Raw genomic sequence first — 26,471 nt, 5'->3', positions numbered from 1 at the left:
AGAAAAGAAAATGGATTACGCACATAAGAACTATTTTAATTGCAAAATTGCTCTCTCTGCTCATGCAGATGTATAATTACCAAAAATCCCTTCTATGATTGATCCACAACAAAGCATTCAATGATAGTATTTTCCATATTGTTTCTAGCCATTATTTCATAAAATTTACTCTGATTTTCTTCAGTAAACCATTCTGTGAGCCTTGAAACCTCTTTCACTATTAGTACTCACACATTTTTCATCTGTTAACAGTAACTTTAGTGCTGATATTAAAAAGAAAAAAGTAGTATGCTTTCTAATAGAAAAGTTAGATTATTTAAATTTCTCATTGTTGGTTTTGTTTTTCTTTTTACTTTTCAAATGCAAGAAGAATTGAAAGCTGTAATAAACAATTTACAATGTGTAATTAGGTTTAGACTTTGCTGTGGGAATATTACATGAAAAGGTTTGGGTAAGCTTTCAATAGATTAGCTTGCTGTATTGTAACAGAAATGAAGGCTATGCAGAATCTTCAAGAAAGTGTTCCATGCGGGTTTCATGTTTTCTTCTACATAGTCTTTGCTTCAAGGTGATTAAACAATGATACAAAGTTCTTATTGATTCATGTCTTCTGTATTTTGTATAGACATACACAGAATCTTTGTATCATTGAATAATAGGCCCTGTCTGAAGATAGAAGATTTATTTTTGTGATTAAGAGAGTTCTGTTTTAAAATAGATGGTTGGGTTAGGGATGAAAAAGATGTGTTCATAAAGCCATAACATTCTGATTCTGATAGCTAAGCACAGTGAATATAAAACTTGTTTCCACAGATTCTTATACTGTCCCATTGTCATTAAGACATCAAACTAATGAAGACGGAGCACAAAATCTCAATTTTTTAGTGATGCAATTGAAACATTTTTTACTATATCAAAGGTTTGGCAGATAAAGCAGCAAGAAAATGACATCAAAGTACCAAGTATCTGCATTAGAGATGAATAATGTGGCAATGTAAAATTAGGAATAAAGTTGAACAAGACCAAATTCCAAATAACTAATTTAAAAATAGGTAATATTTCACAGCTTATTTTAATTACAGTTAGATTATTTTGTTAAAATTACTGTTGTAACATCAGATGTACAAAACAAAGGATTTCTTTTTGAAGTGTACACTTAACAGTTAATTTCACTTGAGTTCAGATATGCTTCAAGCAGCCACTTTGGAAGGTTTCTATTAAATGTCATACATAATTACATAAAACTTGTAAAAATTTATAATCATCATACTTTTGGATGCTTTCAAGATTCTGGAGAACCTCTCAAGCATTACTAGTCTGCTACTCAACTTTCCTGTTAAGCAGCCAGCTGCCTTGAAATTCAGTTTGAAATATGTTTTTCATTCATTTTCCAAGTAGTCAATTTAAACTTGAGCAAAAATATTGAATTGACTATGAAGAAATGTGGTTGCTACATTCCACAACAGAATTTGATAATTTGGCATGACTGGTAATTAGAGTTGGCTTTCTTAAATGGCATATTGTGAAATTTTTGCTTAAGAAAGTTTGTTTGGTTTTACCTTCCTTTTGTACGTTTAAGAAAATCAATGCATATGATTAAAAAAAGTACAGTAAATTGACCAACAGAGCAATGTTATCACACAGGTAACTCCCAAAGGCTATTCTACAAACTAGATACACCAAAATTGTCATTTGTCAAAAGTACTGTACCTTTGGTCTCAGCTGGCATGTAGTTAAAAACTCTGTTTGAATTCCATTTACACTGCTGAACAATGAGTGATCAGTCTGTCATTTAGGAGAAATACAAGGATCTGTGTCAGATGAGAGCTGTACAAGTTCAAATATCATTCTAGAAGGCATAAAATGCTATTTTGCCTCAAAACAGCTCATCAAGAAAGCTGAAATGCTGTATGAAGAAGTAGTATTACAATGTTCTAATTAAATTAATAACAAAAAAGAAATCCCAACATGTGGGTGAAGAGGATGTTTTAACCTGAGTAAAAACTCTTTGTATTCAAAATCAGTAAGTATTTTGACTGCAAGCAAGCAAAAGTATAGCTAAATCAGTGACCTCTTCAATGACAAAACACACAAATATGCAGGGCTTACATAAATCACTTGCTCTGAAGATACACTAAAAACCAAGGATAAAATGTCTTTGGGATAGAGCGCAGGAGGAACAGCTTCCTGATTTTTGATAAAGGGAGTAACAGACAAATGCCCTTCGTTTCTGTCTGTCTTTGTATTATCCATATTTAAATATCTGTCTCTACATTATACACATTTGAATATACTTTTTTAATAAATAAGCTGTATTTTTGTGCATCATTTTCAGTGTTGTGTTATATTTACCACGGCCTTCAAGATGACAAAAATTTGCTCTGTTAGAATATAGTTATGCTATGCTATGCAATTGAGAACATCTCATCATCAGCCTTCCTCCTTCTCCAGTTTTATCTCTCAGTGCCCTGCCTTTCTTACAACCTAGAAACCAAAAAAATGAATACTAACCACTTTGTAAGTAGATAGATTTTCATACCAGCTTGTATGTTATGGAAAAAAAATTATTCAGAAAGAAAAACAGAGTGAAACAGGTGACGCTTCGAATTTTGAAGTACTGATAATGAAAGACAGAGGCAAACAAAGCTTTCTTCTTCATACTAAAGTTTGTTTTTTTTTTTTTTTTAAGTCAAATAAGTCACAGCTCTAGTCAAAAAATAAAATCAGATCTGGATTTTCTTTATTTGGCTAAGCAAGAAATTAGTTGCCAATCAGATATATATATATTTTTTTAATTGAAATCATCCCCATAGCTACATAATGAAGATATTCATTGTTAAGAAAAGACCCAGTTTTTGTCTATGATTTTATTCTACGTAACTATACTTCCTGAGGTCATCTGCAAAGCACAGGGGACTACACTTCCCTTAGAATATTTGCTAACAAATAAAATACTGAATGAAAGCACAAAGCACTTACTGTTGAGGGTTAGAGTTAGTCAAGCAAATCAACAGAACAATAAATATTTGTCGCAATTATCCCTTCTTCTAATGTTAAAGTTCTAACCCTTCAGATGTTGAGGGTGGTTTTTTTTTTCCTGCTTGTTTATTTTCTAAAAAAAAATATTTTTCCTGAAATGCTTTCCCAAGTCATTTAAGTGCTGTTAAAATAGAGATGCAAAAAAAATTCTGACAATTTATTTTCCAATACGTATTTTATCTCTGAACCTCTGATTTTTGACACAATCATGGGAAAGATGAGAATGTTGTTTCATATTTTGTTAGAAGCAGCTCCTCAGTAGGATAAGACGAATGAAGTTTTTTTTACCAATCATAATGCATTATTATATTATAATGCAGTTTCTTGAAACCTTCAGAAGAATCCAGAAGAAAAATCTTATGTGCTACATCCTTCTTGCAACATTTTTTTTTTTTTTTTGTCAAAATATGTTACCTACAAAGAAAAAAGCAATAGGAAAAAATTAAACATCTCTCATTTTATGCAAGTATTACAGCATTTAATTTTAATAAGACAGAAATATTTAATATTATTCATAACTTTTTTTCACTTGATTCTTGTTTTAATTCAATGCTATATTTTTATGTACTGGAAAATTTCAGAATAAATTAAAGGGTTTAATAGGAAGAAAATGCTTTGACACCAGTACAAAATATCAACATCAGTGTAGTTTCACTACTAATGATTTCAAATGTTGCATGCAGACTTCCCTCTAATTGATTCATCTTGCAGACTTAGCAAGCAAAAGTAATAATTACCTTGAATTTTAGTTAGTGACATCATCTTCAACACAGAAATGGTACCCAAATTTCAAAAAAAAAAAATGCATCATCTGATACTTTTAAATTTATCTGTGAACTGGCCTAGATTTCTGGTATATGTAAAGGTGTAAATCAGCCCTTACATGAACTGGCATACAAAATGTGAGACCTATCACTGTACACAATGGTAGAAATTTTAACTAGTGCTGTGTATTATTTCATTTCCAAAATTTTTATCTTGAAATAAAGGGAGTAATCTGAGAAATTAGGCAGTGCAGATTTCTGGTCTAGGCTCCTAATTCTTTTTCAGTTCTGTCGGCTTCATTATGACCATATACTATTACAGAAGACACTGTAAATGAAAAAGAGTGCTTAGTAATTTCTAAGCATCGGAACATGTAAGAAATAGTAGTAATAATAATAATACTATAAAAACAGTACAGTGCAATTTTAGGATTGCTGGGTTTAGACAACCATTGGGACAATATTAAGTATAAGTATATACTTAAATGCAACCAATGACCTGTAGCATCCACTATTGTCATGTTTCTTAAGCCTATTGTGTCTTTTAATCTGCCTGAGCTTTTCTTCAGAGATTCCCATGGATTTACTCATAACAAAACAAACAACAACAGCAAAAAACGCAAAACAATGGCCTTTCCCTAAGTAAAAAGAAAAAACAAAAAAGATGCAGCTGTGGGCAGTCTGCCTTCACAAGTGCCAACAGCATTTCTTTCAAAGGCACCTGCTGTTACACAACAACTCCAGCCTGCAAAGGACAGCAACAACGACAGAATCCTTTTTTTTTCTCCACTATATGAAACCAGAGTCATGAATGTATAGAGATGTCTTTAATTTATTACACAAAAGCAAGTCTGGACTTCCTTAACCTTCAAAATAATGAAACATAAGCATCACCAAAGACGGTAAGGGGAAAAAAACCATTTCAACAGAAATTAACTGAAAACATTTGTCATAGAAAAATGCACTGTTTTTCCAAGGCAAATAACTGAGCTTGAAACTGCAGGTTGGACTTCCACATACAAAATGCACACATTAGCATCCATTAGCATCATTGCTTCTTTAGTGTTTATCCAGGACCATTGACTTTTTTTTTTTTTTACACAGGGATGAACCCTATGAGAACAGTGCCATCACAACGGATACATTTTTACAGTTCAAATTCGCATGGCAGCACATCTGAAAAGATGTTTTTGGTGGGAACACAGGGGTTCACCACTACTGTGCTGGCAGTTAGGATTACTACTGGAGCTGTCAGAGGCACTTTCAAGATTTTTTTTTCTCTGAAAAGTCTGCCATGATGGAGTCCCCCACATCCTTTTCCTTTCTTCCCTTTCTCTCTTATTTTTTTAGCAAGTGCCTTTTCTTTTTTTTTTTCTTTTCTTTTTTTTTTCTTCATCAGAATTTTCTAAATAAATCTGTATTCAAAAGACAAGTTAACAGTGATTTTCAGTTTTGGTTGGGACTGACGCTCCCGTCATATTTGTCCTGTGTTTGAAATGTTTGGAAGCCTGTTCCTCAAATATTTGATTTATGAGTATGCTGATAACCAGCATTTGGCTTAGAGAGTCAGTAAGAACAAGCTGAACAAAAAACATTAAGCAATTTCACTGAAAAATAAATAAATAAATAAAATAAAAAAAAAATCAGCATCCAAGCAAATTTTTATGTGCCTGTGTTCCTGGAGTCAAATACCTTACAGGTTTGATTATTTCATTAAGGACTTTCTTTAAGAGTAACAATGCCCTTCTACAGTTTGGTTGGCAGAGGAGCAGAGAACCCACCGGAACATTTATCCCTACAGCATTTCTGAGCAGCACGGCTGAGGTAACTGTTACAGAGACCACAATGATTTCTAGACCAGAACAAAGCAGTGGTCTATATCATCCAATACAGTATTTGTAGCAATACATAACCCTGTAAAGCATTACCTCTACATAGTGCTTTTTATGTTTGGTATTCCATGGACAGTGATTTTCCCTTGATCCCAGCTGTCAAGGAATTTATTCCCTGAAGCAGTAAGAATGGCTGCTTTGAATTAGGTAGTACAGCCTCAAGTGTTACTCTGTTCATGTGGCTTTATACAGTTTTTGAATTTTACAGAGCTGTTTAAACACTTTCCCATGACACAAGTTCTACAAGGAAATTTCAAGTTAAAAAAAAAAAGTGAAAAAAAAAAAAGCCCTTTATTTTCTCAATTTAGCTACTGTTTGTCTGAGTTCTTAAAACTACACAAACAGAACTTGAATCAGTGGATTTTTCCATGTTTTTTTTTCACTTTCTTGTTAGTCTATCTGTGCTTATTGTTTCATAATAATTCGTAATCAATAACTCAGATTGAGTGCCTGCTTATAAATACAGAAAATAAAAGCTATTGTTTACCTTTTATGTTGTATTCATAGCTTTGAGCATTAAACAAGGAAGTGTTTGCTGAGATATATATTTAATTTCAAAAGAAAAAAGTGTGAATTATGCCTGAAAAGTTTTGTGCTGAAAAATTTTATTTGTTTTATTTATGAAAGAATAATTGGGTAGGAAGATAAAAAGGGCATTCTTACATTGGATCTTTTCTCACAGATTCACAGAAATAACTTCCACTAACAAAAGGGAAAATGTTGTACTAACAGTACTCAATGTTTAGAATGCTCTGATATTGTAAGAGGCTGAAATATAAATCTTCAAAGTACTCATGGGAATAGTTTCAGTAATGGATCATTTTGCTATATCAAAGAACAATTAACTTATTCATTAAAAATTTAGAAACTTCTAATTTTATTCATGAATATATCTAGCACTTATTAATTAAATTTCTCATGTGAGCAAAAAACTACTCAAGTATGAGCTTAAGTGTTTTCTTACATACTTACATCTCTCTGAAGTCATTGAAAAGTAAGCAGGTGCTTTTATAACCAGTAATACTATCTTGACTAATGAAAATACTTTTTCAAAATATTGTAAATATCTGATATATTCAGAATTAGGTTTCTCTAAAAATATGTAAAGGTTAATTTTTATTTTTTTTTTTTTAATTCTGCAGTTCATTTTGAATTAAAATTCAAAATGAATTTATTCCCTAGACCAGAACATTCATTTGCCTACTGTGTTCAAGTTGGAGTCAGAACTTTGTGACTCAAGTTCACCTGAGCAAATCAGAAAGCATTAGTTTTCCTTGCTAACATAGCTACATAGGTCAACATTAGTACAAGAATGTGTTTTCCACTAGAACAGTGGAGAAATATGCTTTTGTATATTGGAGATTTGTTGGAGGTTCCATATAGTTCCTAACTATTTTACAGTCACTTCAGATCAGTCAGATCTTCTCTGTGAATGATCCCTAATAGAAACACAAAATCATCTCAGCTGGAGAAGACCACCAAAATTATCAAGACTGATCACCATTCTGTCCCATAAAGACCTATTAAAACAAACAAACAAACATGTCCCTTAGTGCTACACTCACATGTCACAACCATTTTCAGAGACAGGGGCTCCACCAGTATCCTGGACAGTCTAACCAACCTCTTCATTAAGAAATAGCCAATTTCTCAGTAGCCAATTTAAGCCTATTTCGTCACAAGTTGAGACTGTTTCCTCTCAGACTTTCACTTGTCACCTGAGAAAAGACACCAACACTCCCCTAACTGCAACCTGACCAACTTTTGTAAAAATATTTTCTTCTCAGTGTTACAACAACATGAAATTTATAATCCCAAACATTTATTTTCTTACACAACAGAAATACGTGCATAAGAATTCCTCGAAAGTAAAGTAAAGCTATTCTAGTAATATATTAATCTGTAAACAAAACACGATAAAGTGTCTGCACCATGTTTTGCCTCTGTTACATTGCCTTGGCTGTGCCACTGCAGCTGCTGGTATCTAGCCAATACACAAGAATACTGAAGTGATTTTTTGTTAAGAATAACTTCTTTTGTTCTTCACTGATCCAGTCCATTGCACATCCTGTGAAGAGTAACGTGCACAACACAGCAGGGAGAAACTCTTTAACCTAATTTTGTATCAGAAGAAACGTTTGTAGGGCCATGGTGTACACTACTCAGTCTCTCACAATTTTACTTGAATGTACTTCACAATATATACAAGGAGATATCTTGTGCAGGATAAAAGAGAAAAAAGGTGTAATTCCCTGTAAGTTTTAGGCAACATTACATCTTACTCTGTTATTGTGGAGTTCACTTCAGTTAGGTGGGACACCAGCTATGTCAGAATTTGCTCTCAGATCATAAAGCAAAGTTCCAAAACTTCTAAGTTGTTTCCATTTTGTGTGATAGCTCTGCATCCCTTCAGTTTTGTTACAGACTATAAACATTTGATTACATAATAACAAGCCTGATATCTGATTTTTATCCGGTCCAAAACATAGCATCCTGCCATGATTTGAAATTAAATTAAAAAAAAAAAGGAATCAATAAACAGAGCTATACATTTACACAGTACAAGTTTCAATTTTTTTTTTAATTGCTGCCATTTATTCATACCTTGGATATGATGTTTTACATTTTAAAAAAATAGTATTCAAGAATGTCAGTTGTCTGTGGATGTAAAGTCGTGGATTTTTCCCATATGTCCTTCTGGCTTGAGAAATTACTGCTATACAGCATCTTGTTTGTTACTGTCCTGGTGTAAGATGCTATCTCCTTGGTATTGTGAACGTGTTTATTAACTTCTTTCAGTGCAAATGTGTTGAGTTAATTTAAAATGCTTAATTGTATCTCTGTCCACAAGTAAATAAGTGATCAGAAGGGCAGCTCAAATGAAAGACTTTACTGTACTGTCACAGTAAACAGGTTGAATTTAGGTCTGGTTAGACGCAGGGATCTCCCAAGAAACAGCAGAAAGAAGTCAATTCTCAGCAAAGACTAAACCTGCAAAACAAAGAAAGAAACAAAAAAAACAACCAACCAACAAAATAAAAAAAATAAAAAAATAAAAAAAAAAAACAAGGAAAGAGGAGTATAAGGAGAATGCAAAGAAACATGAAGTTATGGACAAGAGGTTCTATTCATATACATATAAATATTTGCAAGCCAGTAATATGTTAAATAATAGAGTTGGAGAGAATTGCAAACTTTTCCTTGCAATATTGGAAAATTAAGGTTAGAAAGATCCTCAAGAAGCACCTGTTTAATTATGCTCATCAGTTATTTATTCAAGGCTCATGGAGTGCAACAGTTCTTTTTAGCTTAAATAGGTACAAGGCATCACTTTTATGAAAGAAAAAAGGCTTTAAAACAAAAAGAGTACTACAGTGAAATGCAAAGAGACATGACCAGATAAATATACCTCCCTGGAAAGAATGCTATTGATTTTTATAGTGTTTGTTCAGCAGGGAGTTTTTATTCAGTCCTGGCAGCCATTCAAAATCAGCATTTAAACAGAATTTTTTTAAAGTGATGATCCTGATCCATTTTCTCAATGTCAGGAAATAAAAGTGTATTCTTAATGAAAAAGGCACTCTAGGTATAAAATATTTAAAACTTCATGCTAGAATACTTACTGGTTAAAAAAATGGGTAGGGATGCAGAGGACATGTCACTTTTGTGTACCAATACCATCAAGCAATGCAGAGAAGAGAGAGAATCAACATTCCACCACAATCTATCAGACCCATATCTTTTATTGAGGGTGATGTTTGAAAATTACTGATGACTTAACATGCAAGGACTGTTTCAAACTTCCAGTTTCCAGCTCTTATGATGAGAATGTCACCACAAAGATGTTTATTCATTGATCTCACCCTGCTCCCTTTTACTTTCCTTCCTTCCCTAGGAACTATTTAGCTATTAGTGGGCCTCACTGTATGTCAGATACTAATCAGGCAATGATGCTGGGTGTCTAGAACTGCAGAACATTGCTGTTAAGAACAGTCTTTCTTTTCCTTGACAAATGTTCATGCACTGCAAAGTCTTTTCCACACTTGCCATTGATGTGTTTTATACTAAAAGAAAAAGAGAAAAACAAAAACAAAACAAACTCTTCATGCCTCTATTTCCTCCCTTCTTTTCGTACATAGTTTGAAGATGTTTGATAAAAAAAGCTACGATAAGGAGATTATGCACTTTTTCATTTGTTTGCCAATTCAGCTCTTATAGTAAGAGGATAGAAGATCAAAATTTTTTCAGATTTGCCCAGATATTTCAAGCAATTTACTGCACCAAACTACATTACAGCAATTCTAACCCCTTGCATTAATGTTAAATACATGAAGATATACTTTCACAGTGAATACTATGAAGAATACTTTCACAGTGGTAGAGATAACAGGATATGGATTCAGAGCAACCATAGTACAGTTCTATCATAGAACAAACTACCAAGATAGCTGCAGGGATTGGGGTGAAAGGGAAAAGGAACTCTTTCCCCAGAGCAGCACCAATAGCCAATGACTGATAACCTTCCACATGCAATTCCCTTCACCTTTCCTCTCTCCATCCTTGTCTATTCCCATCTTTTTTTCTGCAATGTCAAAGACTATTTTCCTTCCTTCTTCTCTATCTTTCTTCCCTTTCTTCCCTCCTTCTTTCCTTCTGTTCCCCCCCCCCCCCCAACTTCTTTTCTCTTTTTCTTCATCCATTTCTTCCTTCCTTCCCAGCTCCAACCCTTGCACACCCTTTCCCCTCCCTCCCTCTCATGCAAAAGCATCACAGGAGGCTCAGGGACCTGAACAGGTTCAATCAAGAGCAGAAGTGAAAAGAGAACAGCTCTGAAATTGAAATTTGTTTAAACTTGTACTGAACTTTCAAGATAAGATTAATGAAAGGGGTTGCAAGCTACCTTAGAAAGAGGGGAAAAAAAATAAGACACCCTGCCCTTCTAAATTCCCCCTCGGTCACTTGATTCCCACCCTTTCCTTCCAGCCTCCACCAATGCCTGATACTTTTCTCAACTCCCCAACCCTCACCCTACTAACCTGAGAGCCTTCTACCACTCCTTTACTGCTATATTCCACTGCTGTTATACTGATTTTTGACACACTGTGAAAAGCCCTGTGATGCCTCTTTAGGGATCTACCATGGTGAGAGAGGCTTTAAATCCTATGTCAAACGCAGAAGCAGTTTGTCTGTTGCTGTCACCTATCCTTACTACAAGAGGGTTCACAGTATCGTTTACCTCATTTCTTGCCCTATTCCAACCTTATCTGGGAGCTTACATTTTATCTTGATAACCTTTATTCTGGAAGGCTGTACAAACAAGTCTATGTACGTGTAAAAGGAAGTATGAATTACGCTGTGCTGAGAAAGCAAGAGAAAAGTCAGTCTTAACTAATATTTCATCAAAACAAAAACTACTTCCACTCAAACACGTTCGTATAGCTGAGGAGTTTAAGGTCCTCTGAGTTTTTTTGCACTGTGTATGTGGAGAACTAGTTGTGCTCTTTGGTCTGAACTCTGCTGAAACCTTCTGACGGGGGAAGTGACACAACACAGAGGAAAGAAGAAAAGAATTCCCACAAGATAGAAATGTCATGTTTCCAACTGCAGCATCAAATCTACCTTGCAATTATACTTGCTCCTCACAAAACCTCTCCCAGGAATAAATACATCCATTACACTGAAACAAGCTTCAGCCTAAAATACATTGGGAGATTCCAACCAAGAACATTAAAAATCTGATTCTGACTGTTATTAACCACAGCAGAAACTGCAATAAGAAAACTAAAGATTGTACCTCGTTTAGATGTAGCATATTTAAAACAAGCTTGGGATATATTACCTATCATATTACCACTTCATGTCATATGATAAATTTCGCTGGTGACTGGTCTGTACCTGTATGCATAAAATTAATTGCATGTGTACCTTTTCTGCAAGATCAGCATCATGTCCAAGAACAGATCTAGTCTCTTTTAACTATACAACATCAGAAAACAATTTCAGTTACAAATAACATGGGGAAGAGAGAGATTATATACAAGCAAGCCTTGATTTCAACTGCTTTTTTTTTTCTTTGATTAAGGACTGAGGTTTTGCCTGTACTTAAAAAAAAAAAACAAAACATTAACAGATATAAATCAACAAAATTGATAACAAAGTTAAAATTATTCTATTTTTCACAACAGCAAAACTCTTCTCAAATTATTTATATGTTTCGCTAGGAGCCTTTATTTTCTAAGGAAATGGTATAGAAGAGTATTATCCACAACATATTTATAGTACAGAATCTTAAGCTTGACAGCAAGCTATGGTCATTTTGTTTTCTGTGAGTGCCATCCTGGAGCATAGCACAGCGGGAGATGGGATCAAAGTTGCTCCATGTCATTTTGGCAGACAGTGCTGATGGTGTGCTCTTGCCTACTGGACAGTGATTTTTATGCTATGTAATCAAACAGTGACAGTAAGAACAGCAACAGCAGGTTTCTCTTCTGGCATGGGGACTATGAGACACTTTTTACTGTGGATGCTTGAAGTAGTCCACTAGGTCATAAAAGAAAAAAAAAATAGCACATAGGCCACCCTGAAGGTAATGCCTTCTATTTATTTCCATGGAAACTACAAGAGATGCAAAGAGAGCAATACTACTTCTCGATGGAGCAAATTCTTGTCTACAAAACAATATTTTTCGGAGTCACTACTATTAGCTGTGCATTTTCTCCAGCCATAAGCAAAAGCCTGTATGTCATATACATAAAAATCTGTATCAATTGAGGTCATTCACAGTTTCATAGTTGGCGTGACGTCATTGCTGAAACAAACCACCCACTGCCTCAGTGCACTCACATCCACTCTTCGGTCTCTATAAATGCTCAGCAAGCATCAGCGAGTGCCATTTTTTCCACATGGAGGAATTCAATGTCACACCTTTATTTCATACACACTTCCATGTCACACGCCATTCTGTCAGACTGCCCCTCTGCTGCCATCTGTCACATGGAGACAAAATGTAACAGAATATTGGTGGGAAGGTTCAACCTCTGCTACAATACCAACATCTCTCTCTGACCTCATGAACCAATGTAATAAACTAGGAGGTTTTACTTATGAAGCAGCCCTCATAAAAGCAAATGTAAAAAAATTTCCAGACCTTGAGAAATTGAACTGTTCCTTAAGCTGCTTAGCGAAGAAGAAAACAACAGGTAAAACTATGAACTAGTGACTCCTAAGAGAGGAAGACATGAGACAATTGTAGCTGTCTGTGGAAATACAAAAGAAAATGTTTCACTGTTGTCAACAGTCTAAAAATTATACTTGGCATCAATAACAGTGCTTTCTGAGACAGAGCTCTGAAAACACATGTGGTAATCACTAAAAAAAGTCAAGCCTATGAATGAATTATGCACATTTTTACAACAATCCAGGAATTCCCTCAGTTATCCCCTGAAGAAATGTTATAAGAAATAATTCCTACCAAGAATGTAAGCCAGATAGCCTCAAAAAATATAGGATATAGGAGCAGCAGACATGTAGTAAGAGAATGACAAGATGAATTTCTATCTAAGAATACCAACTCTGGCTTGAATTTCATTTAGCAACTATTTCCCTATTAACAGGATCTTTGATGAGTGTACTCACTGTGTTATTTCAATAGAGCTCTGGTCTTCTCCTTGGTAGGAGGTTTTGCCACACCAACCCAGAAGTATACCATAGGGGTTACTTAATTAGTTAAATCACAGGAATACAGGAGCCCACTACCTCAAGGATTATGTGCTGGGCAGTCTTTGTAAAATACAAAGCCAAGAGGCATTGCTTTTATTCTAAGTAAAGTTAATAAAGTCCCCAAAGGCTTTTTTAGCCTCCCAGCTGGAATATCCTCTTTGAGCTGAAATATCAGAAGCAGCTAAGTCTAGATAAGCTCAAAATTTTAAAGAGAGCTTGCTTACACTCATGAGAGGGTAAAATGGAGTTCTCGAGGCACCGGAGCAGCCCTGTTTATGCTTCTCCTTTGAAGCTTGTGTTGCATTAAGAGAATAGAGACGGTGAATTCGCTGTCTGCATTCTTTTGGCTAACGAGAACCATGTAAATAGATGAACTTAGATGAAAATAGGTGAATAGATAAAAATTAGAACTTTTTAGTTTGCACTTACTGTTGCTCAGGTTACATTTGTCAGTCTGTGTGACCATGGCAGTCTTAAAAGCACTTAGTATTTCAGTAACAACAGAAAACAAACAAGAAGATTAAAAGCTCTTCTTTTTTCTTCATACGTTATTAATAAACAGACTACACTGGGAAACCACATAGAAGTTAGATCTGTCTGTCAGGAAAAAACATCCCAGAAAAAAAATATATACATCCTTGTCAGAAAACTAAAAGCAAACACATGGAGTTTAAGGATCATCTAGACTGTGCTCTCAGAAACATGGATTGAATGTTGGGTGGTGCTGCAAGATTCCAGGAGTGGACTCAGTGATCCTTATGGGTACCTTCCAACTCAGGATATTCTATGATTTATCTTAATTGACCTAATCAGAAAGCAGTAGATTGGCACCAAGGAAAAAAAAGCCTAAGAAGCTACTTCTGCTCACCCAATTTTAGGCATATTTTTTTCTTCTTGAGCACATTTAGAGATTTTGGCTTTCTATGCTAAGTAACTCATCCTGTTGTTGGAAGTCCAAAGGGTAAAAATTATTTTGTAGGACACCTTGTAATGGTTAACAGGGAGACAAGTGCTGCAAACATGTTCTCTTCCTTCTGGTGGCATTAAACGGAAGAGAAAGCATCCAGGAAGCACAGTGATACTGTGATTTAAGGCTCACCAAAAGAGTGCTTAATAGGAAATGAATCTGTATGCTTTTTAATCTTATCGTCTTAAACAAGCATAATTGAAATCTTCTGTCTGGAATACAAACAGACCATGTTTTACCTCAGTAAGCAGACATGATTACTGCTGCTCTGTTGAAGCGCTGTTGTATAACTGTCTTGGGTTTTCAAATCAAATTATACATCCTCTCCCTCCACTGCACTGAAAGATGATAAAATAAACAAGGCAGTCACAAAACACACTCTCATTCTTTTCCCCATTGGTCTAGTAGAATCCAAAGGAGGACGAGGTTGAAAGAGAGAGTGGATAAATCCCCTCTGGACCCTATGTATTAGATAAAGCAAGCTAACAGAGAGAGAAGTGATCACTTTACAGCAGAGATGAACTTCTTGCAAGAAGTTTGATAAATTGACATCATTCCAGGCAATTTGAGGTAATACAATCTTCATGTCTGAACAGTGTAATTACAGGATATGTTTCCAGCATAAAGAAACACTCTGTATCAATCACCATGAACAGTTTTTAGCGACCATCTTTTGTTCGGTAAGAAGGAGAAGAAAAAAAGAGCAGGGAGGGGGAGGGAAAGCTAAACAGTAATTTAAGCACCTTTAGCATTAAACAAACTAATATAGCTGGCAGAAATGTCACCTCAATCTGAGGCAGCTAAGAGGGGGAAGACCTGATTCAAGTGAGATAGGCTCAACACGGAGGCAGCAGTCTGATGCCAGTAGTGTCTCATTTTTAAGGGAGGTATGGTGATTGGAAAAAAGCAGAAATAAATCCATGAGGTGTATGCTCCCCAGTTTGAGTGCAAGTAGGTAGTTTCTACCACTCATTTCAAAGAGAGAGGTAAGACCAAACCAGCTAGAAAAAAAAAACATCAAAAGTAACTGAGCTATCAGGCTTTTTTTCTCCCACCTAAAGGGAAATGTTTGCCCCACTGGATTAATTTCCAGCTGCATGTTTTCAAATAACTTATTCAGCTCCATATCGAGGGCATGAGGTTAATTTTTCAAGCTACATATAAGGTTGCAATAATTCATTTTTCATTTATAGTGACATTTATCAAAGTGGCAAGAACTGCCACTAAAACTTGTACTAATTGACTTTCCGTTATTTATAATGTCAGATAAGAGGCAAGGAACAAAAAGCAAGCCACCATTTCATTTGGTCCGTGCAAAACGTATTTTGAGGAAGACCACTTATAGGAATTGTTCTGAATATACAGTCATTAACCATGAATAGGTTCTGAACCATGTTCAGAAATGCCTGGACTGAACTCTTGCATTTTTCATTTCCCAAAAAAGGACAGGTCAAGGGATCATGTTTCTCCCCATTCACAGCAGTCTGCTGCATTCAGATCTGATTCTTCATGTGTGTGGTTAAGAGGAGCAATTGAGTCTTTAGCTTTCAGATCCCAAGGAATAAAGCTAAACAGGTACAGAGCTGCTGATCAGAACATTATAAAACTGCGATTTAATGCCAAGACGGGATTTCTTTTGTTCCATTTTTTTCAGTAACGATGGAAGCTTTAGGCTTTGGACAATAATGTGAATGACATTACTGAATTTGGAGTGAGTAGCATTAATCTTACCTCACAAAACAATATGTAACCAACTGCAAGCAACAAAAACATAAAACACAAAGATGCTCTTTTTTACTGTTATTTTTTGTAAAAAGCCATACTATTTCTCAAGGAATCAGACAAATCACTTTGATTTCTGCAGGCTCATAATAAAAGCAAAGCAAGGAGGCTTTCTATTGTATAGACGATATTCTTATAGTGCAAACTAAGCTAAAGGAACAACAAAAAATTCTCATCTTTTAGTCCAATCTTAAATGTATGATCTATATAGAATTTCTTTATTTTGGTAATGCAGTAATAGTAACTGAAAAGTCCAAATCTGAGGGCAAGTCTTAGAGAAGGTGACAGGGGCTGCTACTATACATAGCAGAGTTTTTGCTATGTGGTGGGAGATGAATCTCTTTGTTCCATCATGGAACAGAAAAATTCCATCATGGTAGTAAGAAAAAAAACATATGTATTCAAAGGGGAAAAACACAACAGGAGACAAATAGAAGACTTCATTAAGGACAAATTGCAATAGCTTGAAATTGCTATGAGCTACATGTTAATCTGCTGCTGGGGTTGTGCAGACAGACCATTTTTCAAAGCTTCACTGTTTTGTTTTACTTTGCACAAGTATTTAGAGACTTAGCTTCAAAATTCCTAGTAGAAACACCAAGATTCGTAAGAACGTCTCTTCAATAAATGAATATATAGTATAAAGTTCATATTTACATATAAATTATAAAAATTTATAGCAGAAAGTGTGGCTACAAAGAAACATTTTCTTCACGTTTATCCGCATCATGTGGACTGTATCCTTACCTTTATTCTGATACATTTACAGAATTTCACATTTATAAAGCAAATCAATTTTAATGCAATCTCTGACTGTAAATGCTTTATGTATTCCTAGAACAACTGAGATAATCCCTACTGATATTCTCCTTGATAAGGGAACCTATTCCAGTAACTCTGGTATCTTCTAGTTTCTCAATTAGCATTTCAGGTTGTTAGAAAGACCAACCTGCGTTTTTTTGCATTTTAAAGTGGTCAGAGAATGAATTGAAGACTAGGAGTAGGGACAAGGCCTTAGTGTATACAATGATAGGGAATGAACTGAATTGAACTAACTGAATTTAACAAAGCACTTTGTAGCAGTGCTCAGGAGACATTACATGTTTTGAAGACAGGAAAATCAGAATTGAAGTAAACTATTTGACAGTTTCCATTAAGTATTATCATACAGATACATAATTATACACTCATTTGCATCCATATATGCTCGAATATATTCCAGTTCTCCAACAGTTTTAAATAACAAAGAAATACATAAATCATGAATAATGTACATGTTGACAAAATTAAAATAACAAATAACTCTTAAAAATTTTTTTTAAAGTTAGAATTAAAAAACTATTTGCCTTTTGTCACATGATTATATTAACTAGTGAACATAACTGCCGCAATTTCACCGTAATTTCAACACGTAAAAACCTCTAACCTTACAGTAAAATTAATAATAAAAAATATTCATAGTCAGACTTTTTAAATCTGTGCCAGTTAATAGAGTGCTTAAATGCTTTAAGAATCTTTCTCCAGTATCACATGTAGAAGATAAGATGAGAGCTTTCTTTTAGTATGACTCTTTTTTCCACTGAAAAAGTTCTGACTATCTTCGAAAGAATAACTTCAAAATTATGCCTAGGTACAATATAACAATGTAAATGTTGTGTTATAAATGAACCAGAAATGAAGTTCTGCTCTTATTGGTCAAGCATTGCTCTTCTAATATTAAACTGCTTCTGATTTTGCCTAATTTCCATAAGTCACAGCTCACTTCATTGAGAAAATTCTCATGGAAAATTGTTACAAGACAGTCTGTTTTTTCTAAATAAAGTAATTCACTTTGAAATCCTTATTTCATATCTCTTAAAAATTTCAAGGTTAACATAATTTAATTAATGTTATGTTCACCTCTGATATGGCTAAGTAAACTTATGGGTTTATATAAGTTGCAGTGATTAAACTGAAGATAAGTGAAAATTTTATTTATTTTTTAGAAACACTAAAGATATTTTCTGCGATATCAAAAATATATCACTTCCCGGTATATTCCTTACGTATACCACCTTTCTCTAAAAAAGGCTTATGTTTCAAGGAAAATAAATTCTAAATTCTACCTTTAAAGTAAAAAAAAAAAAAAAAAAAAAAAAAATTTGTCAAACTATCTACACCACTATAATATATAGCACCATTTTTTTATTTGTGCATGCATTATGTTTGTGTATACATACGCATACCATGCATATATACACATATATACTTGCATTTATATATTCATGTATGTCAAAGTAAATATAAAGTTTGCATATATGTGCTTCTGCGCTTATACAGTATATGTGTTTATGTACCTGCAAGTGCATCTTTCTGAAATACTTTTACCAAATTAGAAAAAGTTAATTCAAAATACTAACAAGATTAGAAACTTCAAGTAATGATAACAAAAAAATAATCATACATATGGGGTCACTTGAGTTGAGGTCTGAAAAGATTTTAGTTGTCTACATTTAAAGAAAATACACAAAAGAAGATGGCAGAAGAGTGTACAATAATAACAAGAATAGAAAACTAAAGAATGACCTCCCTTCCCCTTGTAAACCATTTTATTTTGGGGAATAACCACAAACGTTATATAAACCACTAAGGCAAGAGTTACTCATAGGTTTAAAAGTAGATTCTTGCTATGGAAAAGCAGCCCTATAATAGGTGATTATATTTAATAATACTGATTTTCAGAAGAGCATTGAAAGCTTTACGTTCTTTCAGAAATAACGTATCTTCAGTTACATGGAGCTTACTTTAAAATATTTTAAAACATTAAACAAAATTGTTAGTATAGTGTTTCCTAATAAATTGACTGAGTATCATCATAATGGTTATAAAAGAGTAATGGAACCTATTTGTATTAATGAGAGCTAGAGGACATGAGAATTTCCCAGTTTCATTATGAGTTTGAAAACAGACACATGAAAAGAGACCATCTAATCTTCAGAAAACACAATGGATAACTGGATATAATTATATGGCATTTTAGAATGGAAATTAACTTCAGCACCATTGTTTCTCAGCTCTAGCGCTTACCTAAAGGAGTAACAAGTAAATGTTATCAGGACAGCAGAGCTGTTATTCTTCTCCACTGTTCTAAAGCCATGCCTATGTTATCACAGAGCATGGATCTCCTAGTAGAAATGTTAGGCTCTGTGATTTGCTTGCAATTTGCACTGTCCTAATGAATAACTGAACCTGCCTCCTGTGTGACTACAGGATGACACAATCACATGAACATCATGCTGCAGGAACACTTAAGATTTATCCAAGCATGGTTCAGTGCTGCATTGTGATCAAAAGATGAACAACCTGGAACCCATTTAAGGTATATATAGCAATTAACTAGAGGTCTTTAGAAACGAGACTTCAACAATAAATCATCTGAAGTTAGAAAGAGCACTGACTGTAGCAGCTGTTATGACCTACATTCTTATTCAACCCTTTCGCATGAGAGTTTGCTAAAGTGGCTATGGGATATACAAGATTCAATTCTCAGCTTTAATAAACACAGTTAAGATGCAAGGGAGCTAAGAATGGGACATTTTCACTATTACCAGCATCCAAAGGAAAAGAAGTCCAATTTCAGAGTCTATTAAATTAAGAACAGTATATTTTGGTTCTGAAATTTTTTTTTGTTGCACTTTTTACAGAAATATTTACAGATGTCATCTATTTGAGAGGATTCTGTATCCATGAAGCTTTCAAGAAGACAGAGCACATGGATAGGGTTTTCTAGGCCCCTGACTTTATATATCTGTGCACATGCATGCATGAGTATACCTGTAAGAGGTGAGAGGTCAACCTGCCAAAGCAGGAACTCTTGTAATAATTCACAATTTCTAGAGATGTTGAAGTTACAGCTATTGAAAAGTTACCCATAAAGAAAAAACAAATCTTTCCTTTTCTGTGACACCTAGCACTAAAACATCATTCTTTTTACCACCCACCTTCTTGCTAGACCATAGACTATATCACTTAACAACGTAAACCTTCACAGACAGTGAAAAATATGCTTCTATTGCCCTCCCCTATGATTTCTAAATATTTAGGCTCAGGTAAATAAAAAAGAAAGAAAAATTATAATAACCACACATTTTTAACATCCCCACACTAGTAACAATATTTTTTAGAGCCCTCCTTCCATTCTCTTCTGCCAATTAGCATGAACTAGCATGCTAGCTACCCAATATGCTTACTCCACTATTTATGTATTAGCAGTACTACACTCTATTCCCATTTACGTTTGTACTGCGCCATCATAAGATAGACCAAATTGTCGTCAAGCTTTTCTTAAATATCTACGTGTTTCACAGTAGGTTATTATTGTCAGTCATTTTCAAACCTTTCAGTGATCACTTTCCATTCATGCGAAGTACATAAATAGAAGTTAAATTTACACTGAAACATAATTATTTTATTTACACAAATATCCATTTTTTGAATGCTGAATCAAATGCTTTAATAATTTAATAAAATATTCGGAGTCCTGACAAAGAGCAGAGAAAGGCAATTAAGAAAAAAGGAATAAGCCATGCAGTGCAGACACTCCAGTTACATGTATACTTAAAGTCCACCCAAGCAATTCTGTTATTCAGAAGGCACCACTGCATGGTAATTTATTTGGATTTCAGTGTCTGTGAAAGGAACATTTCTTCTCATAACAGCTCTGAACCCAGCAGGTCTATAGAACGTCAGTGGACCATGGCTTTTAGTCTGATTAAACTTTTAAGCCCATACTGCGTGGGACTCACTAACGATAAGACTTGTAAAACATATACGCATGTAAAAAGAGGGCAGTGTGGTTTGTTTTGAGGCAAACTAGCTTTCAGATGTAAAATGATTAAAAAACAATTTTATTCCTTGAACAGATCATACTTTGAAAAAGTGTACATTCACGTCCTTAAATCAATTGCTAAAATGCTCAAAAATATACAATTATGTTGTTTGGACTGTTAAGCAATTATCACCAGTTTCAAGGCTTTGCTGCTATAACATGCCTAAGGCAAATACTCTGCATTCATTAATATTGGAAAGAGCAAGTCATAAATCTATAAACTGAACATAAACATCTTTCAAGCTGCCTGTAGTCTTGGGGCTTTTACTAGTAGAAACATATATTTCAATCTGAGTCTGTTGATTTTGTTTGCCTTCCTCTGCTTTCATAGTTTGTACAGAATTTCTACATGCAATCATCTATGCAGTTGGTACTTTCTGAATTCATAAAAACTAGCGAGAAATGAAGGATGACAAGGACACTGTGCATTTGGCACTGCACATCACTCTCAGTGACACAAATACAGCAGAGTTTTTTTTTTTTTTGGTTCTTCAAAAGAACACATGGTACAATTCACACTTTTGACTGAATCAAGTAACAATTTACCACTAGGTGAATGAATGTTTCTATAACATTACAGAAATTTAACTCTTTGAAACAGATGCAGTATCAGATAATTTTCTCCAATCAAATATGGAGTAATATGCAAATTAAGCAATACTAATGAAAAATTCTGGAGCATTAGTTTAGACAGCTGCATTATACTTTCCCAGAGGAAGTGGTGACTACTTCGGAAAGAAGTGTCCTTGAATACATACTTCCTCACAGATCTAGACTTAGAATTTTGTTGTATTTTGTATTGTCTTCCAAGCTGGATTTCAGTTTAGGGTTGAAGCTAAGAATTTCTTCTTTTGTCCCTTCTTAAAAGCTGATATTATAGACAGTTGATGGAAAATGGAGAAGGAAGGATATAAAGTTTGTTTCTTAATCACGTCCCCTAAAGGTAAAATGCAATGACACTAAGAACAGAGAGGTTCTCCCAAGGCTTTCTTCTGCTCCAAAGTAACTCTATTCATTGGAAATTCAAATAGTATGTCCATGACCAATCACAGCCTGAAAGTAAATAAGTGGGTGCAGGAATTTTCTATGAATATAATGAATAAGGATGTAAATGCTCTAATTAAATGGAGCCAATTACAATGCAAACAGCTGTGTGCTGTCATGCATGTGAACTTCAGGGGACCTAAGGACTGCTTCACATTACAAAGTTTTTCAGTATGCTATTCACAAGGTACTTTGTTCCATCTATTTTCAAGGGAAATAATTCATACATGAATAACAGCTATGCCTGAAAGACACATCTCTGGCAAGCACCTAGAGATTTATGAGAATCTTAGTGATAGATTCCTAGTTGTACATATTGCTCCAAAAGTAATGCCTCTTATTTATTTCCATGGAAACTATACTCGATACAAAGAGCACAATAACATTTTGATAGAGCAAATTCTCAGTCACAGAACACTACTTTTCAACAGTCATCATCATTACCTATGCGTTTTCACCAGTAACACATTAAGAGCCTGCATGCTGTATTTGTAAAAATCTGTGCAGCCATCTGAAGCATGGCTTATATTTCATGTTGCTGTTGCTAACTCTGGACCACCACCCATTGCCTCACCATGTTCATATCCACTGTTTGAACCAAATAAATGTTCAGCAAGCATAAATGACTGTCAATGAATGCATTTTTTTTCTGCATGGAAGAATTCAATGACAAATCTTTGTTTCATACACACTTTCATGTCAGACGCCATTCTGCCAGACTGCCTCTCTGCTGCAATCTGTCACATGGCGACAAAATGTGACTGAATATTGGTGGGAAGGTTCAGCTTCTACTGCTGTACCACCATCTGCCTCTGACATTAAAGGCCAGTACAATAGGAGGCATGATTTTAGATCAACCCTCATACATTTAAGACTACACATATGAAAACCCTCCTAGAACTAGGACACAATCAAGAATTTAACTTAATCAATGACTGGAGCTAGGCCTGCTGTGCCTGTGCCACACACTTCCTACAAGGCAACATATTTGAGGAATTTACAGATTGGATGGTTTCTAGAACCAGCAATCCAGTGCACAATTTGAAGTGACTATAGCTAACTTACAGAGAACATTAACAGATTTATCACCTCTGCTATTTATGAATACTATAACTTGAGTGAATTAGATTGTATTTCAGATACAAAGCAAGAATAAACTGAAAATAAAAGTGAAAGAACTATAGCCAAATTAACAGCAGATAGTAGTTCCTTGTGAAATGTAAATTCTGCTCTGTCAAATATAGTTTCAGCTGCCTCTCTAGTCAGCACATGAATAAATACATTAAGCCACAAATACACTCTTGCTACATATTTCACCTGACATGGGAATGTGAAAATAAAACCAGACTAGAAGAATTTCCTTAATTCCACCTCCTTCATTTACCGAACTGCTTCAAGCGAAAAGTGTAAATTTACTTTTCACTTTATAAATGTTATGTCAGTATTTTTAAACTGCTACACTCTTATCCTTATGAATTTCTTACACATCCATCACTCTCACTGTATTAAACAAGTATTTGCAGTGTAACTCAAGGAGTTATTTATCCTATGGTAAATACAAAGAAAGGCTCAAAATAAAAAAAATTAAAAAAATAAAAAAATCAGAAAAATGCTGGTTTTATAAACCCAATTTTTACCATTAGTGGTACTTCAGATGAAAGTACATTAAAAAGAAGAAGAAGAAAAATGTAATACATGGTTGTATACATGGTCTGACAAATTTTACTTGAGAAAATTTGGATTTGGATTCCTTCTAAAGGAATGTGGTAATTCTCTGGCACAAATTACTGGTAAAGACAAATCAATTAGAAAGCAATAGAGAATCTGTAGATTAGATTCTCAAAGTAAAAAAAAAAAAAAAAGTCTCTAGTATTTTATAACATAATTAATCATTTAGAAGCCTGACTTTGGTTTTGCAAGAACAGTATGAATTCTTACAAGTTGTATTAGGTCAAATCACTAACCCTGCAACATCCTACCTAAACACCACATAATCTCTTTTAAAACTGCTCTTCAGAAAATATAGCAGAGGTTTAGCTTTCTATTTAAATATGAGAGAACAACATCTCCTGGTAGAACAAACCTTGAAAACAAAACCATAATACTAAAAATCCATCTACTATATCTAAAACGCTGTTTTTCATTGTCAAAACTTGATGTTTAGTCAAACATTTCTTGTTCAATGCTAGTTCATTTTCTCTTCTCGTTACTAGTTAAAGAGTTCAAAACACCAACTCTTTACTAAATGAAAATTTATGGAATGTACAGTGAATTAGTGTAAGAGTTGCATTGCAAATCGACTCAAAAAATCTCAGAAAGTTACGCGGGCAAAAATATCTGCTCATTCAGCTTCTTCATTTATCTACTGTTAACCATCCTGACAGTCTTTCTTACATTCTTTTAACACAACCCACTTATTCTCTGAGCTTTCAGGAATCCACACACATACTGCCCCCCTACACACGTGAATCACTGACAGAGGAAATTGTTCCTCACCATTCTTAAAACAGAAAACAAACAAAGCAAATCCCAAATATCACATCTTATGGTAATCATCTGCTTGTCCTCCCATGCACAGCTGTTATCAAAGGCAGGATTTGAATAGCAACATTCATCAAAATAATCAGATTCTCTCCTCTCTAACTTCTTTGCAATTCCTGATACAGCATCCAAGTGTTACATTTGTATACCCAGGGGAAAATGTGGGGCAGATATTTATTTGCTCTCTTAATCATCTGCTCTAAGAAACTATCAAAGCTCAAGAAATAATACAAAATTTATAACACTCCGATGCAAAATACAAGGGCAAAGGAAACACAGGGAGAAGCAGAAGCATGTATGCACTGAGAAGTTTAAACTGAGACGTAACAGTTCATTCCACAAGGCAGCACACATTGCCACAGCTTTAATATCAACATGGAGCATGTATCTGAGGACGGGGTTGGGGGGGGGCATTACAAGAAATTAAACTAATAAGTGTGACATTAAAGAGCTAGTTTAAGAAAGTTCAAAGAGAAAGCTAGGTAATTTCAATGGAATTTGAAAAAGAAGTCTTCAGAAATATGAAAAGACTGAATATATTCAATAGATAAGGACAATTAATTAGTGGAAGTTTTCAAAGGATTTGCTATTGCTGCATCTGTCAGATGTGGAGGGGCCACAAGAGGGAGAAAGCAAATTTCTGAGAACATGCTAGGATGAAGGTGACTGGGGTTTCCTGGCTTGAAAAGAAAATAGTATGTAGAAATAAAAAAGATAAAGTGACTAAAACACAATGCAATGAAACTGAAACAAAAGGATAATAAAATAGTGGAGGGAATGTCTGCTTTCAAAAAGAAGCCCATTGCTCATTAAAAACAGATAAATATAATTTCTTGCTGAAGAGTTGCATTCTCAAATAAAGGAGTTTAAGTTTCCTTGAGAATGGAATTAAAAACTGGAGACATCTGTTACTGTAATTACTGCTTATTACCTGTATAACGATACTGCCTGAGGCCCCAATTAAAGTCTGCTCATCATTATGCCAAATAGTTATAAATACGTGATAATCTTACTTCAAAGACTTCATGGAAGAAACTAGATAAACAGGGGAAGAATTGTAAATTCTCTTTTATGCTTAGGGATTGAAAGGACTAAGGTTAAGTGTCTGCTCCAATCTGAAAATTTGGACATAGGTGTCAAAATTTCTGGGGTGCTTCAGAACATTCTACCTAGAACTGCAGATGAGAAAACAACCATGTGGGGTGAATGGTTTCCCATTCACCCCACATGGTCCCATTTCACTTATGAGAGAGAGATCATAGAAGATTTCCTTGATGACCACGAGCTTGTTCTGAGGAGAGGGAAGTCATATTTCAAACATCTTCAAATATGAGAGAGAAGGGTCAAAATGAGGATGTTGTTTTTGTGTTTTACAAGCATTCCAGGAGCATAAGAGTGAAATGAGAACTGAACACAACATTGAAAACAGCTTCTAACACATAGATTGAAGTTTATTTATTTATTTATTTATTTTTAAGATTTTCTATGTACTGTACCTACTACTTTGATCAGAGGCAGTCAGATCCTACACACACACTTATTCATTCCTATACAAAAATCTTTGCTGCACTTTTATCAAGACATCTAAATTCTCAGATCCTCAAAGGGAATATAGTGAGGATTGGTCAAAATATTTTTCTTCCTGCTCTTTCCAGTGCTGTGAATGATGCTCTTGAGCCAAGATAGATGCCTTAGTACAATGTAAAATGTCCAGAGATGGATGCCCAAAAGGATTCAGCTTCTTAAGTAGGAAAATCCACAAGATAGAAAGCAAAAACATCATAGAAAATGATGATTGGTGACATTGCTTTTAAGTGCCCAACTGCAATCTAAATAATGTGCTTATGTGAAAGTGG

At 34.5% G+C, this 26,471-nt stretch overlaps 1 long non-coding RNA gene across 2 annotated transcripts in view; it reads right to left on the bottom strand.

Moving 5' to 3' along the window:
• LOC125691119 (uncharacterized) overlaps positions 1-26,471 on the bottom strand; it is a 38,143-nt gene that overhangs the window by 1,333 nt on the left and 10,339 nt on the right. Inside the window, exons 3-4 of one of the 2 annotated variants that reach the window (XR_007375924.1) lie at positions 8,300-8,686; positions 1,711-1,785 (exon numbers count right to left, since the gene is read on the bottom strand). This is a non-coding gene — a long non-coding RNA (uncharacterized LOC125691119). Of the gene's footprint in view, positions 1-936; positions 3,454-8,299; positions 8,687-26,471 lie in introns of those variants that run through there. The other variant, XR_007375925.1, reaches the window with a different exon arrangement.

This window comes from Lagopus muta, chromosome 3, assembly GCF_023343835.1.
Source record: "Lagopus muta isolate bLagMut1 chromosome 3, bLagMut1 primary, whole genome shotgun sequence".
NCBI lineage: Eukaryota > Metazoa > Chordata > Aves > Galliformes > Phasianidae > Lagopus > Lagopus muta.
This window is presented reverse-complemented; position numbering and strand designations above follow the sequence as displayed.